Source organism: Callithrix jacchus, chromosome 1 (genome assembly GCF_049354715.1).
Source record: "Callithrix jacchus isolate 240 chromosome 1, calJac240_pri, whole genome shotgun sequence".
NCBI classification, from domain to species: Eukaryota; Metazoa; Chordata; class Mammalia; order Primates; family Cebidae; genus Callithrix; species Callithrix jacchus.
The window spans coordinates 127,341,842-127,355,991 of NC_133502.1; the positions used below are offsets into that span (position 1 = coordinate 127,341,842).

The window sequence follows — 14,150 nt, forward strand, 5'->3', positions numbered from 1 at the left end:
CTAGCAATTCTCTCAGAAATAACATTTTTAAATAAAAATAGTAAACAAAAATTACTGCGGCACAGAATGGCTATCATGAATGACCCACCAGAAGTTTTACCAAAGGTCTCAAATTTGATTATCACTCATACTTGCTCCCCATTCCATTCATCCCAGCTCAGCAAATCTCTGAATGAGGTTCCTGCCGGGCACTGCTTGCCTGAGGGCTCCCCAACTCCACATCCCCTCCACCTTTGCTTGTTTTCATAAATATATTCTCAAAGGAGACAAGAAGTCAAAATTTATCCTTCCAAAAGGAAAAAACAAATGCTAAATCCTTGTGAGCTGCTTCAGTCAGAAGGGAGCAGGAACCCCATCCACACAGGGAGCCACAACATCCTCAACGTTCAGGAAAGCACCTAATAGCATGGACCAGTGAGGAGGGGAGAGGAGAAAGAAGGGAAAAGGAGGGCAGAGGAAGATAGGAATGAGAAGTATAAGGAGGGAGACAGGGGAGAGGATATGAATAAGAAAGTAGAACCAAAAAGAAAGACTAAAGTAAAAAAAGACAGTGAGAAATACCTAGCCCCTCAACATTTCTAAGTTCTGCAAACAGAAAGACAAATTCAAGACAAGGCATGATGGCTCACACCTGTAATCCCAGCACTTTGGGAGGCCAAGGCAGGCAGATCACCTGAGGTCAGGAGTTTGAGACTAGCCTGGCCAACATGGTGAAACCCTGTCTCTACTAAAAATACCAAAAAAAAAAAAAAAAAATCCCATCTCTACTAAAAATACCTGTAATCACAGCTACGCAGTAGGCTGAGGCATGAGAATCACTTGAACCTGGAAGGCAGAGTGCAGTGCACTGAGATCCTGCCACTGCACTCCAGCCTGGGTGACAGGATGAGACTCAGAGACAAAAAAAAGAAAAAAGACATCTGAGAGTTTTTTAAAATACTGAGGTTTTCAACGAAAATCTAAAGCTCTTGCTTTCATTCCTCCTATCAAATGTAACAGTATTCCACTACACATGCTTCTTATTTCATTCATCTGTAAACCATTCCTGTCAACTCTCAAATGTAGGTCTAGTCAGTCCGAAGGTCACTGAGCACACATGCTTCTCCATTTAATAGGTTTAGGATACAACCTTGTTGCTGTAAAATTTTTTTCAGTGCTTTTAATGTGTCAGTCCAGGCTTTTAATATCTTTCATCAAACTATTACTCATAACTGGTCTCACAAGAACAATTGTAGTCTAGCTTGAAGTCTGACCTTCTAAATTTACATGTTGTGACGTTCTTTAAGTATTTATTGAAAATTATGGCAAGAACAATTGTACTGAAACCAAAAAAGCAATCCCTTTGTAATTTTGGCTATCACCGAGAACAGCTTGGAGTTTGACAAGGTAGAAGGGGTAGTGGGAGGCATTGCTTTGGAGAAGATAGATATGTTCAAGATCAGATAATGCTGTAACATTTCATGGAAAAAAAATCCATACTAGGAGTAGAAAAATCAAGTAAAAACCAAAAGATGTGTTAATTAAGCACCCACGAGATGCCAGACACTCTGCTAGCTGAGTGAACTTTTTTAAAAAGTTAGCTTATTGAAGACTAGTGTACATACATGCAGAAAAGTGCAGTAATAATAGGTATACAGTTTGACGAACTTAAACTAAATCAACAAACCCAAGAAACTACCTCCGAGTTCAAGAAATGGAACATTACCAGTTTCCCAGAAGCCTCCCTGAGTACCTACTACCATTACTATGCCCCACAAACTAGACCTGCCCAAAGGTAGTACCATCCTGGTTCTGAACTTTTTATTAACAGAAGCATAGAATACACATGCTTATGTGTCATTCGCATTACTGTGTGGCAGTAGTTAGTTCATTCTCACTAATGTACATCATTCTGTTGTGGGAACATTCTACAAAGATTGGCAGTTTTAAGCTATTATAAATAGTGCTGCTAGAAATATTATTGTACACATCTCGTACATGTACCCACACACACATATGCACATTCCTAGGAGAAGAATAGCTAGATCCTTGGGTATGTTTATGTTTAACTTTACTGGCAGTTTTCCTAAGTGCTCACACCAATTTACATTTCCACCAGCAGAGTGTGAGAATTTCTGTTGTTCTACATTCCTGCCAGCACTTCTTTGTCTTTAGCCATTCTGGTGGTTGTGTAGTGAAATCACCTTGTGGTTTAATTTGCATTTCCCTAATGACTAATGAGGTTAGGCACCTTTCATATGTTTATTGTACATATTGGATACTTACGAAATGTCTGTTGAAGTCTTTCATTCCCTTTTTCTATTGGATTGGCTATCTCTTCTGCACTGATTTGGCAAAATCCTTTATATATTCTAGATACAAGTACTTGCTCGGAAGCTTTTAATCTAATTAGTATGAACATGATATACACATATGGAAAAGACAAAGAACAGTGTAAGATCAAAGGGTAAGGTTATGTCACCAGCCTACAAGTGTTCTAGGAACACTGAACGAGGAATAATCAATTTAAGGTTGGATAAAAATGAGGGCAGATGACAGTAGGCTATCAAGTTTTGAACAGACCTTAACACTTTAATTACATTATCTCATTTAATCACCACAACCCTGTAATACAGGTATCACCCTCATTTACCAAAGAACAGTCACAGCTAATCAGCACTGGGATTGAGGTCTGCCACTTCTAAAGTCCATGATTCTTCCTCTGAACATTCTGTATCTCAACAAGCAAAATTACAGTTTCTACTATGGTAGCTCCTGGGAACTGAAGACAAAAACAATAATTAAACTGGAACATTAAAAGCTTTAGAATTTCATATAGATACTGCCTCTTATATAATGCATTTCAAAAAACAAAATGTGCTCAAGTTGAATATCCAAGAGTCAAACTGAGAAAGTCAAACAACAGGCTTGTTGCAATGCCACAATCCTAAAATATCTTTATTTCAGAATGACACCATTAATTCTGTAACATTTTAAGGTGAACACATTAAATGAGTACATTTATTATAAGATATCCTGATTTCAGAAATGAGGAAAGTGTCACACCTTAGAAGCAAGGAAGCACAGTAAATGTTGTAAGAGATTATCTATTCCCAGTGCAATAGAAGTTTATTAAAATCCCTAATTATCTATCACGTTTTTAGAAACAATCTTCAACAAAATAGTTCCAGCATTTGGAACATGTTCATTAACTGTGTTCTTCTGCCTCATCATTAAACACAGCTTAAATCTAATGAGCATCTAATTGAGGTTAAAGACCCATCCTAACGATTTCCATCTTTATCTCAATCACATTAAGATTATAGCTATACCACTGGGTGTGTGTGTGTAAATATATCCATGTGTGTGTTCACACAAATAAATAAAGCCTTTCTCTGATTTCAACTTATTTTTAGAAAATGGAATAATGCATTTACTCTGTTACACAAATAAATACTGCTGTGTAGACAGGGATAGCATGCCACCAAAACCCAACTGTTAACAGGAAACTAGCTGTATTAGTTTCCTGTGGCTACTGTAACAAACTACCACAATCTGTGTGCCTTAAAACAACAGAAATGTATTTCCCCACCGTTCTGAAGGCCAGTAGCTCACAATCAATCTCACAGCACTGAAGTCAAGTGTCGTCAGGGCTATGCTTCCCCAAAAGGTTCTAGGGGAGAATCTGTTCTTTGCCTCTTCCTGGTCGCCTCAGACAGACATTCCTTGACTTGTGGCCCCATCATTCCATGTGTCTCTCCATCTTCACACTGCCTTCACCTCTGTATGTCTGTCAAATCTCACCCTCCTTTCACTAGGATACTTAGGATGATATTTAGGGCAGGATGATCTCTTCACCTCAGGATCCTTAATTCACCACATCTGCAAGGATCCTTTTTCCAAATAAGATAAAATATACAGGTTCCAGGTACTAGGACATGGACATTTTGGGGAGCCACCATTTGGCCTACAACAGTTCCCTACTGTTGAATATTCTCATCAGTTAACATATAAGGCCAGAGGTTTATCAACTCTGACCGAACACTAAAATTATCTTGGGACATTTTAAAGCTTCTGACTTTAGGGCCACACCTGAGACCACTCCTTACAATCTGGGTATGCAGCCTAGGTTTAGTTGGATTTTTTTTTTATTAAATAAGGTGAAGGTGATCCAAATGGGCAATCAGGTTTGAAAAACCACCAGCCCAACAGAGTAACAAAATAAAATGGAGACCTTAATACAGGGAACTGTTTTTTTTTAACCAATTTAATGCAACCACTTTTTCTCCTTAGGGAGAAAAAAATCCCTTTAAAAATCATGCTCATAACTTAATTTGAAAATATTTTGAGATCAAAAGTTCTAAAAACTGACCTATGACACTTTTAGCCAAATCAGAATGGGTTTGAAAATAACCATAATGAGATCATTTTAGAATTATTCTTGCTGTTTCATGATTTTATTTTTATATCAAAGACCACTACTAAGGCATGAGAAATGACAAAATTCCAAGACTGGGAAAAATGATTAATCCAATACTTTTTTTTTATTGGTAGAGATAGGGTTCTCGCTATGTTGCCAGGCTGGTCTCTAAACTCCTGGCCTTTAGCAATCCTCCTGCCTTGGCCTCCAAAGTACTGAGCTGACAGGCACGAACCAGGCATTCCACTGTAATCAAATTCTTTATCAACCAGGCTAATTAAACAAACTGAGGATTTTATTTGCATGTCTCTGGTTGCTCTTCCTTCTTTCTGGAGCAGCACTTTTATCTGCTTACCTAGGGTTGTTTACCACCTCCACTACTGAGAAAGAGAAGGGAAACTCAAAAGTCAGTTGATTCTATTTTGAAATGTGTATTTTTTGAAATGCCTCCTATTTCAAAAAATAGGAGGAAAGCCTGTATATATCCAAATATATCCAAAAAATATAGGAAAGCCTATATACGTCAACAACTGGGTATAAATGTTAATGCTTGTTAATTTTGCTTAGAAATGCCACTTTTACTTTGTTGATTAGTATGATGAATAACTGGAAAGGTGGCAAAAACAATATCTCAATAAACTGATTTCACAAATGAAGGAAGAATAGACCAGGAAGTTATACAAAGATTGGATTTTCATTGTTACCCTTACTTCTCAGTACATGGATAAAAAATTACCAAGACTAGAACACACACACATTTCAATATTGAAACTGTTAAGAGTTACAACCTTTGATTTAACATATGTATTTTATTTGTATACAATGAAAGGCAAAAATGTATGGCCAGTGGAAAAACTACTTCAAAGCCAAGTCATCTATCAAAATGTTCAGAGTTTAAATCTGCCAAGACAAAGAGGTTAAGCTGCCAGTTTCTAGATGACACAGAGAGGAATTTATTCAGCAACTTTCATTTAAGATGTGCAAAATGTTTTCAGAAATCCACACCTGTATTATATGTCTTGTTCTTGTTCTCTAGTAATACATTCATAAAAACAATTACTGAATATAAACAGGTATTCAGTAAACCATGATCCCAGAAGTCCATTATAAACTGCTTATACGTTTTGGGTTTTGTTGGTCTTGCTCTGTAGCCTGGTTTCAATCAATACTCCTGCCTCAGCCTCCCAAGTAGCTGGGAATACAGGCATGCATCACCACACCTGGCTTATTTTTCATGTTTTTAGTAGAGACAAGGTTTTACTATGTTGGCCAGCTTGGTTTTGGACTTCTGGTCTCAAGTGATCGGTCCACCTGGCCTCCCAAAGTGCTGGGATTACAGGTGTGAGACACCGCACCTGGCCCTGCTTATACATTTTGAACAAATTATGTATTACATATTTTATTTACATCTTTTTAACCAAATTTAATTCATCTACTCATATTTTTTAAGATAATTCTTGTTTTTCCCCCCAAAAAATCCAAGAATAATCTAGTTTTGCTTTAGCTATTTTTTTTAGATATGCTACCATTTTTTTCCCTCCCTATCCATTACTCAGTTGCTTTTTCAAATGCATTTTCCTTTCAACATTTGTTTTGCTTTTGTTTTTGTTTTCTTGTTGTTGTTTTTTTTTTATGGAAACAGGTTCTTGCTCTTGTCACCCGGGCTGTAGTGCAATGGCTCAATCTCAGCTCACTGCAACCTCCACCTCCCAGGTTTAAGCGATTCTCCTACCTCAGCCTCTAGAGTAGCTGGGATTACAGGTGTGTGCCACCACGCCTAGCTAATTTTTGTATTTTTAGGAGAGATGTGGTTTCACCATGTTGGCCAGACTGGTCTCGAACTTCTAACCTCAGGCCAACCACCCACCACAGCCTCCCACAGTGCTGGGATTACAGGTGTGAGCCACTGCGCCTGGCCTCCTTTCTACTTTAAATTCATCTATTTTTATCGTTTTTAAGGCATCACTTGTCTTTATTTTAATTATCCATCAAACAATTAATTGAGATTTAATCCTGCTGGCAACCACTCTAGTTCTGCAGTCTCCTCAATGAGAAGAATGGTCCACTTCTCATTTGTCTTCTTTAAACTGTTTCTATTTTACACTTTCCCTAGCAACATTAATTTCAACCAATGTCTAGGACAAGTAGTATGTATAACTGAACTTTACAACAGATTAACAAATTGTTGATTCCCTGCTGTTTTCAAAATATCAAATATACAAGAGAGTAATTTTTAAAAAGTATTTTTTAATCTTTGAGGGAAAGGATGATTTAAAGCCTCCTTTCAAATTTCCAAAAAATCCTCTCAATATTATCTGGGTAAGCTACTGATTCACAGGAATAAATATTTGTTAGTTATTTAATATAAATGAAAATTAAAATCTTTAGCTTTCACAGGAAAAGCTAAAGATTTTAATTTTCGTTTAGACTAAATAACAAATATTTACAAAACATTTACTATTTGATAGCATAGTGACAGACAACTCTATTCAAAACCCCACAAAAAATAACCAAATCAAATTGATGTCAAAGTTGTTTTCACAGCTAAGTTCCATATAGATTTGGTACTAGCACTACATGTCATGACTTCAAGCAAAACATTAAACATTACCAGCCATCATTTAATCTGTAAATTGAAGATATTCAACTATGTGATAAAGTCTTTGCAATAATCTAGAAAATACTGTTGAGCCAAAGTGACCCTCAGAAACACTCACCAGCAATACTTTAAAAGGTTATCTTTTGTTGTTAGAAATACAGTATGGAAAAACCTAAAAATCACAGAAAAAAAAATGTGTGTGTGTGTGTGTATCACTCAAACCATCACATAAGACGAAGAACTGTTAAAATTTGTGGAATAAAAAAAATATGAAAATATAGTATGTTCACATTTGTGAAAAATTCACATAGTTGCAGTCATATAGTATATAATTTGAGCCTACATTTTCAGCTTATATCATGAATTGTCTTAGGACACTAGAACATTTAAGAAAATGTCATCTTGCTCTCTCCTCCCACCGCCCAAGATGCAGAAAGGAAAGAAAGCCAAGAGGAAGAGGTGGCTCTGGCCCCTGCTAGTCATGAAGAAGGAGACCAAGAAAATGGTGAATCCCATTTGAGAAAAGGCCTAAGAATTTTGGCACTGGACAGGACATCCAGCCCAAAAGAGACTTAACTCGCTTTGTGAAACAGCCCCGCTATATAAGGTTGCAGCAACAGAAAGCCATCCTCTTATAAGCAGCTGAAAGCACTTCCTGAGATTAACCAGTTCACACAGGCCCTGGACCATCAAACAGCTACTCAGCTGCTTAAGCTGGCCCCACAAGTACAGACCAGAGGCAAAGCAAGAGACGAAGCAGAGGCTGTTGGTCCGAACTGAGAAGAAAACTGCCAGCAAAGGGTATGTCCCCACTAAGAGATCACCTGTCTTTTCAAGCAGGAGTTAACACCATCACCACCTTGGTGGAGAACAAGAAGGCTCAGCTGGTGGTGACTGCAAACAACATGGGTCCCATCAAATTGGTTGTTTTCCTGCCTGCCCTGTGTCATAAAATGGGAGCCCCTTACTGCATTATTAAGGGGAAGGCAAGTCTGGGATGTCTAGTTCACAGGAAGACATGCACCACTGTTACCTTCACACAGGTTAACTCGGAAGACAAAAGAGCTTTGACTAAGCAGTTGGAAGCTAACAGGACCAATTACAATGACAGATATGATGAGATCCACCATCACTGGGGAGGCAATGTCCTGGGTCCCAAGTCTGTGGCTTGCATCGCCAAGCTCGAAAAGGCAAAGGCTAAAGAGCCTGTCACCAAACTGGGTTAAATATACACTGAGTTTTGTGAAAATAAATAAATAAATAAAATAAAACAAATTTTCCTTCAAAACAAAAAAAGAAAAGAAAATGTCATCTTAATGGCTGTTAAAAAAAAATCTATCACCAGAATGTAAATTGTTACAGCCAATACAGAAAACAGTATAAGGGTTCCTCAAAAAAATTAAAAACAGAACTACCATATGATCCAGAAATCTCACTACTGGGTATATGTCCTAAGGAAATAAAGTCAGTATCCTGACGATATATCTGCACCCCTATGTTCACTGTAGCATTATTCCTAATAGCCAAGATATAAAAACAAGCTAAGTGTCCATCCACAGATGAATATACTGTGATACAGATACACAACAGAACATTATTCAGTCATAAAAGAGAAGAAAAACCTGCCATTTGTAGCAAAATAGATGAACCTGGAGGACATTATGCTAAGTGAAATAAGCTAGACACAGAAAGACAAACACTGCATGTTCTCATGGGTAGAACCTAAAAATGCTGAAACACAGAAGCAAAGAAAGGTGGTTGCCAGGAGATGAGAGGTAGAAGAATTGAGGATATGTTAGTCAAAGCGTTAAAAGTTTCAGTTAAAATATAAGTTCTAGGGATCTTATGTATAGCATGATGGTGATGGATGTGTAATTAACTTGATTGTGATAGTCATAGCACAATGTACACGTACAACAAACCATCAGGTTGTATATCTTATACTCAATCCTAATTTGTCAATTCACTATTTTTAAATAAATAAAAATCATCCCTAAAAAATGCTACTACCAGAATATTCAACAGTTATTATACAAAATATAGATATTTCAAAGGAGAAATATTTAGCAAATTAATTTCTAAAAATTTTGTAAGTCATGTCTTTGGAAAGTTGCTAACTTTTAAAAAGCAAGTCAAATAAACAGCAGTGGCAATGATGAAAAAACTCTTCATTAGAAATGCATCTTTAGAGTTTTCAACAACTGAAAAAGAGAAAGATCCAAGTTAAATAGTGATCCTATAGCCCTACTTTAGTCCCATATATAAGCTACCAAACAGATAATTCCAAATAATCTGGAGTCTAGATATAGTTATGAATTCACAGAATAATGTGAAAAGTTCTGAACTTTAGTAGCATTTCTCTTCATTTTTCACTCTGCTTTGTCCTCCATGAATGAATAGAACACTGTTCAGAATATTCTGGTAGTAGCCTTCTAATTATTCTTCTCAATAAGCACACTCAACACATAAGTACTTAGAAAATCAGAAAAAAAAAAAAAAAAAACAGATTAGGAACCAAAGACACTAAGTAATCATGGTTTGCTCAAATAAGAATGAGCAGATCAAACTTCAAAAACTAAATCTTTTACTGCAGGGGTCCCCAACACCCAGGGTCTCAAACTGGTACCAGTCCCTGGCCTGTTAGGAAGAGGGCCACAAAGCAAGAGGTCAGCAGCAGGTGAGCTAGCATTACCACCTGAGCTCCACCCCGTCAGATCAGTAGTGGCATCAGATTCTTTCTCATAGGAGGGTGAACCCTATTGTAAACTGCACATGTGAGAGATCTAGGCTGTGCACTCCTTATCAGAATCTAATGATAAATCTAATCTGATGATTTGAGATGAAACAGTTTCATCCTGAAACCATCCCCCCACCCCATCCATGGAAAAATTGTCTTCCATGAAACCAGTCCCTGGTGCCAAAAAGGTTGGGGACCACTGTTTGTCAGTCCCATAAATGTAAGAAAAGAAGTATAGCAAAAGCACAGGGTAAATCAGGTCTACCCCAGAAAGCCCTAGTGCCAAAGAGGCCACAGCCAGTAAGCCTTTTTTCAGACACAATATAACTTTTAATAGAAACCAAGAAGAAAGAAAATGCTCAACCCAAAAAAATCAATCATCAAATATTTGAGTAATGAGAGACAAAACAGTTACTGAAAGAAAACAGTATTTTATTTAGTCAGCAGGAAGAGACTCTGCAAAGAGCACACGTTTAGGATTACAACAGGTACTGACCAGCCCTGAACCAGCAGGGTCTTGGTAGAGCAGAGATGCTCACCACATTTAAGTTCAGTTCAGGAGACCTCATTAGCTGATCCTCTCCACCCCCATACGTCCCACATCCTCAATGCCATCACCACAAAAACTGTCTGATACTGGCAAATGGTAGGAGAAATGGGAAGATGCCCATCCATTCTTCAGCTAGAAATATCCAAACAGTGCATAAATTAGGCCCAATGAGGTTGCCTTTTAATCCATCAGGAGGCAGACATGACTATGTGATTTTATTACTAAACAAAACTTCTAAGGACCTTCTGTACTTATTAAATATAAAGTAGCTTTTAAAAGTCCATCACAGGTATATTTCTGACTGTAATTTTTAAAGGATTTTTTTTCTTAATGTAGTCAAGCAGGCAAAGAGCCAATCAATCCATTAGAAAAATCAAAAAGAGCCAGAAATCTATGCTTTGTCATTAATTCAGCCATGTGAATAGCACTACTACTAGCATCTCTTAAAAAAAAAAAAAACAAAAAAACAAAAAACTAGACAGCAGGGAATAAATGGATACCAAAACAGAAAGAAGAAAATGGCTTTGCAGTATTTATCCTACAAGTGGGGTAGAGCTCATACGTCTGGCTCATGCTTGTCCTTGGTAGTGAATAAGAGTCCAGGGTTGTGGCAAAGCACACAGTAGTAAAAGAAGACTCCATGAAAATGCCATTTCTGACTCTAGATTTTGATGAATATCATTTAGGGGAAAAGGGTATGCTGGGATTATTCAACTCTTTCCCCCACCGCCTTTAATAGTGAATGCATCATAAAAACTACCATGCAATACTAGGTGGTAAATTTTAAATGCTATATACCTTCTGTTCTCTTGGAATCAGTCTAATAAGCCAACTGTAGTCACAGTTAGCTTAGAGGAAAAAGTAAATCAAAGGGAGAACGGTACCATAGGTAACACATGATATTTTAATCAAAGTCCCTTCAATTTTAAATTGGATGCTGATGAGTCTTCCTGTAGGGTATCTTTTGTAGTAGTGACTATTTTGTTTTAATAAAATCTACTGTGTGCATCTTTTAAAAATACAAAATTACTGCAAACTACCTAGCCAAGACTATTTTTTCTCCACTCCAGTAGAGGATGACTCCTGCAGGTAGTAGCTGTTTAACTAGAAAAATTTTAAAAACTGCCAACAAGGACATACTGTGCAGAAAATATAAGTACTACATTTATAGGCTGCAGCAGCTTTGCAGAACATCTAAGATTGGCAGCCTGAATGAAGACCAACCATCTGGTTCTTCGTTTATAATGAGGGTTTCAGAAACACAAACATCCCGGACCATGAAACCTAGGTGCCCTGTACTGCTCACCATAAAACTATAGATGAGAAGCCCCAAAGTAGCCAATTATTTAAGACCACATATGAGCTGTTTCAGCATATGAATTCATATACACTTACCTTTCTCTTAGTATATATAAAATACTAAGATATATAAAATATTACAGTATATATTTTATATATGTTTATTATATAAAATATATAAAATATTATATACTTTCTCTTAGTATATATAAAATACTACAGATATATAAAATATTACACATTCTGAAACGGGTTGAAGAAAGCAAATAAGTACTCAATGTTATTACAGCTGGGCAAGAAAGGTAATGTCAAATCAATGTACACTACATACAGAATAGAATGTATTCTATATAATATTCCATTTGTCTAAGTAGGGGGTGGAATTATTTTTTAATCTGTTATGGAAATGTAAATTTTACAGAAAATGATATATTCCTTTTGTATAAGAAAATATATTTTAGATATGCTTTCTTATCTGAAGAATGTTTTTATTTCCCTAGAGATGATCATCTCACCTTCATAAACATCTTAAGTCATAAGCTCCAGTGCATGATTTTCCTAATAAAAGAACACTTAACATATTTCACTCATTTACACTTTAAAAAGAAGCAGGGTGGAGGAAGTCCTGCCAATTCACATGTACACATCTCAAACAAATCCTTGGTTTCAATGCAAATTTTCACATGGTTACTTTCAATATCTGGAATAATTCAAATATAAAGCGGTGCAAGCTAGAAAAGCTAAATGTAATTAAAACACCAAGAAAATGAAACTTAAAGGAACTACTATGAAATTTATAAACTTCAGATCCTTCAGATGATTTATTGCACTATGAAAGTAAAGTCTAAGTTGCAAAATTTATTTGACAGACATGGCTTATTATAAGCACTCCAACATCAAAGTATCACAGTTTATGCTGTTCAAATACATTAATCTTCATCTTAGCCTAGCTTTTAAACATGTATTCTAAAAACTAATTACAAATCAGAAGACAAATGACAAACTACATGGCAGCACTCGGAATATTCCTTAATATAAATGCAAGGTTCATATCATTATTAAAAGATTTGGAAACCTCCACTGACTTGCAAAGGTACAATCTCCTATTATACCATCCGGGTGTCAGAGTTCTTATGGACAGCAATTATATGTGCGCCATTTGTTCATTCTTGCTCATGGCATTAGAAAGGTTAGTCTTTTCAGAATGTAAGAATTTAGCCACTATTCTCACTTTTATTTGCAAAATTGAAAGTAATAAAATATACCATCTTTAAATAGCACTTGAGTGTCGAACACTGTGTTTAATCCAATTAACCCTTGAAATGTTTCTCTGAGATAGTTTCTAACATTATCTTCATTTTACAAATAAGGCAACTGAAACAAAGGGGTCAAATTACTTGCCCAGAATTTATAACTAAGTAAGTAACACTGCTGAAATTCAAATCCAGGCAATCTTGCTCCAGAGTCTTGACTATAGAGTATGCCATATTAAACAATCCCAACCTTCTTTCCTGACTTCCAACCTCCACCTCAACATCAGGAGTATCTGAGAAGGCAAACATTCCTATCTAAATTCACACCATCTGCAATTTCCTTTGAAAAAGCAAATTCATATACCCAAGTTGCTCCAAACATGCTTGAGATAAAAGAGAAAGAAGGAAATTCTCTTATACTTCCAAGGAAGAGACAATGAGTACAAAATGCAAAAATTTATAAACTATTAAAAAATTAAAGCAGGCATTATCAATCAAGTTTTTAAACATTCCCATTTAGTCCCTTAAACACATAAATAAAACCATTACTTTTTTAAAACCTCTACAGGCATACCTCAGACATATTGTGGATTCAGTTCCAGATGACCACAACAAAGCAAATATCACAGTAAAGCAAGTTAAGTGAATTTTTGGATTTCCATTGCACATAAAAGTTATATAAACACACAAGCAATGGCATTATGCGTTTGAAAAATGTACATGCCTTAGCTTTAAAATGCTTTATTGGTTTGAAAAAATGCTAACAATCACTTGAGCATTCAGCAAGTCATAATCTTAATACTGGGGAGCAGTACTGCCTGGATGTTAATTGCTACCAACTAATCAGGGTGGTAGTTGCTGAAGGTTGGACTAGCTATAGCAATTTCTGGAAATAAGACAACAATGAAGTTTACCACATGGATTAACTCATCCCTTCACAACAGATTTCTCTGTGGCATGTGATGCTGTCTGACAGCATTTTACCCAAAGTTGAACCTCCTCCAAATTGGAGTCAATCATCTCAAACCTTGCCACTGCTTTATCAACTAAATTTATGCAATATTCTAAAACATTCATAGTAATTTCAAAAATGTTCACAGCATCTTTACCATGAGTAGTGTATTAGTCCATTTTCCAAGTGCTATAAAAACTACCTGACACTGGGTAATTTGTAAATTAAAAAGGTGTAATTGACTCACAGTTCCATACGGCTGGAGAGGCCTCAGGAAACTTGCAATCATGGTCAAAGGCAAAGGAGAAGCAAGGGACATCTTACAGGATAGCAGGAGAGAGAGAGAGAGAGCAAGGGCAGA

The 14,150-nt window shown here is 36.5% G+C and overlaps 1 protein-coding gene across 1 annotated transcript in view; it reads right to left on the bottom strand.

The window, feature by feature from the left end:
• The window catches only part of MLLT3 (MLLT3 super elongation complex subunit), a 268,431-nt gene that overhangs the window by 177,242 nt on the left and 77,039 nt on the right, over window positions 1-14,150 (bottom strand).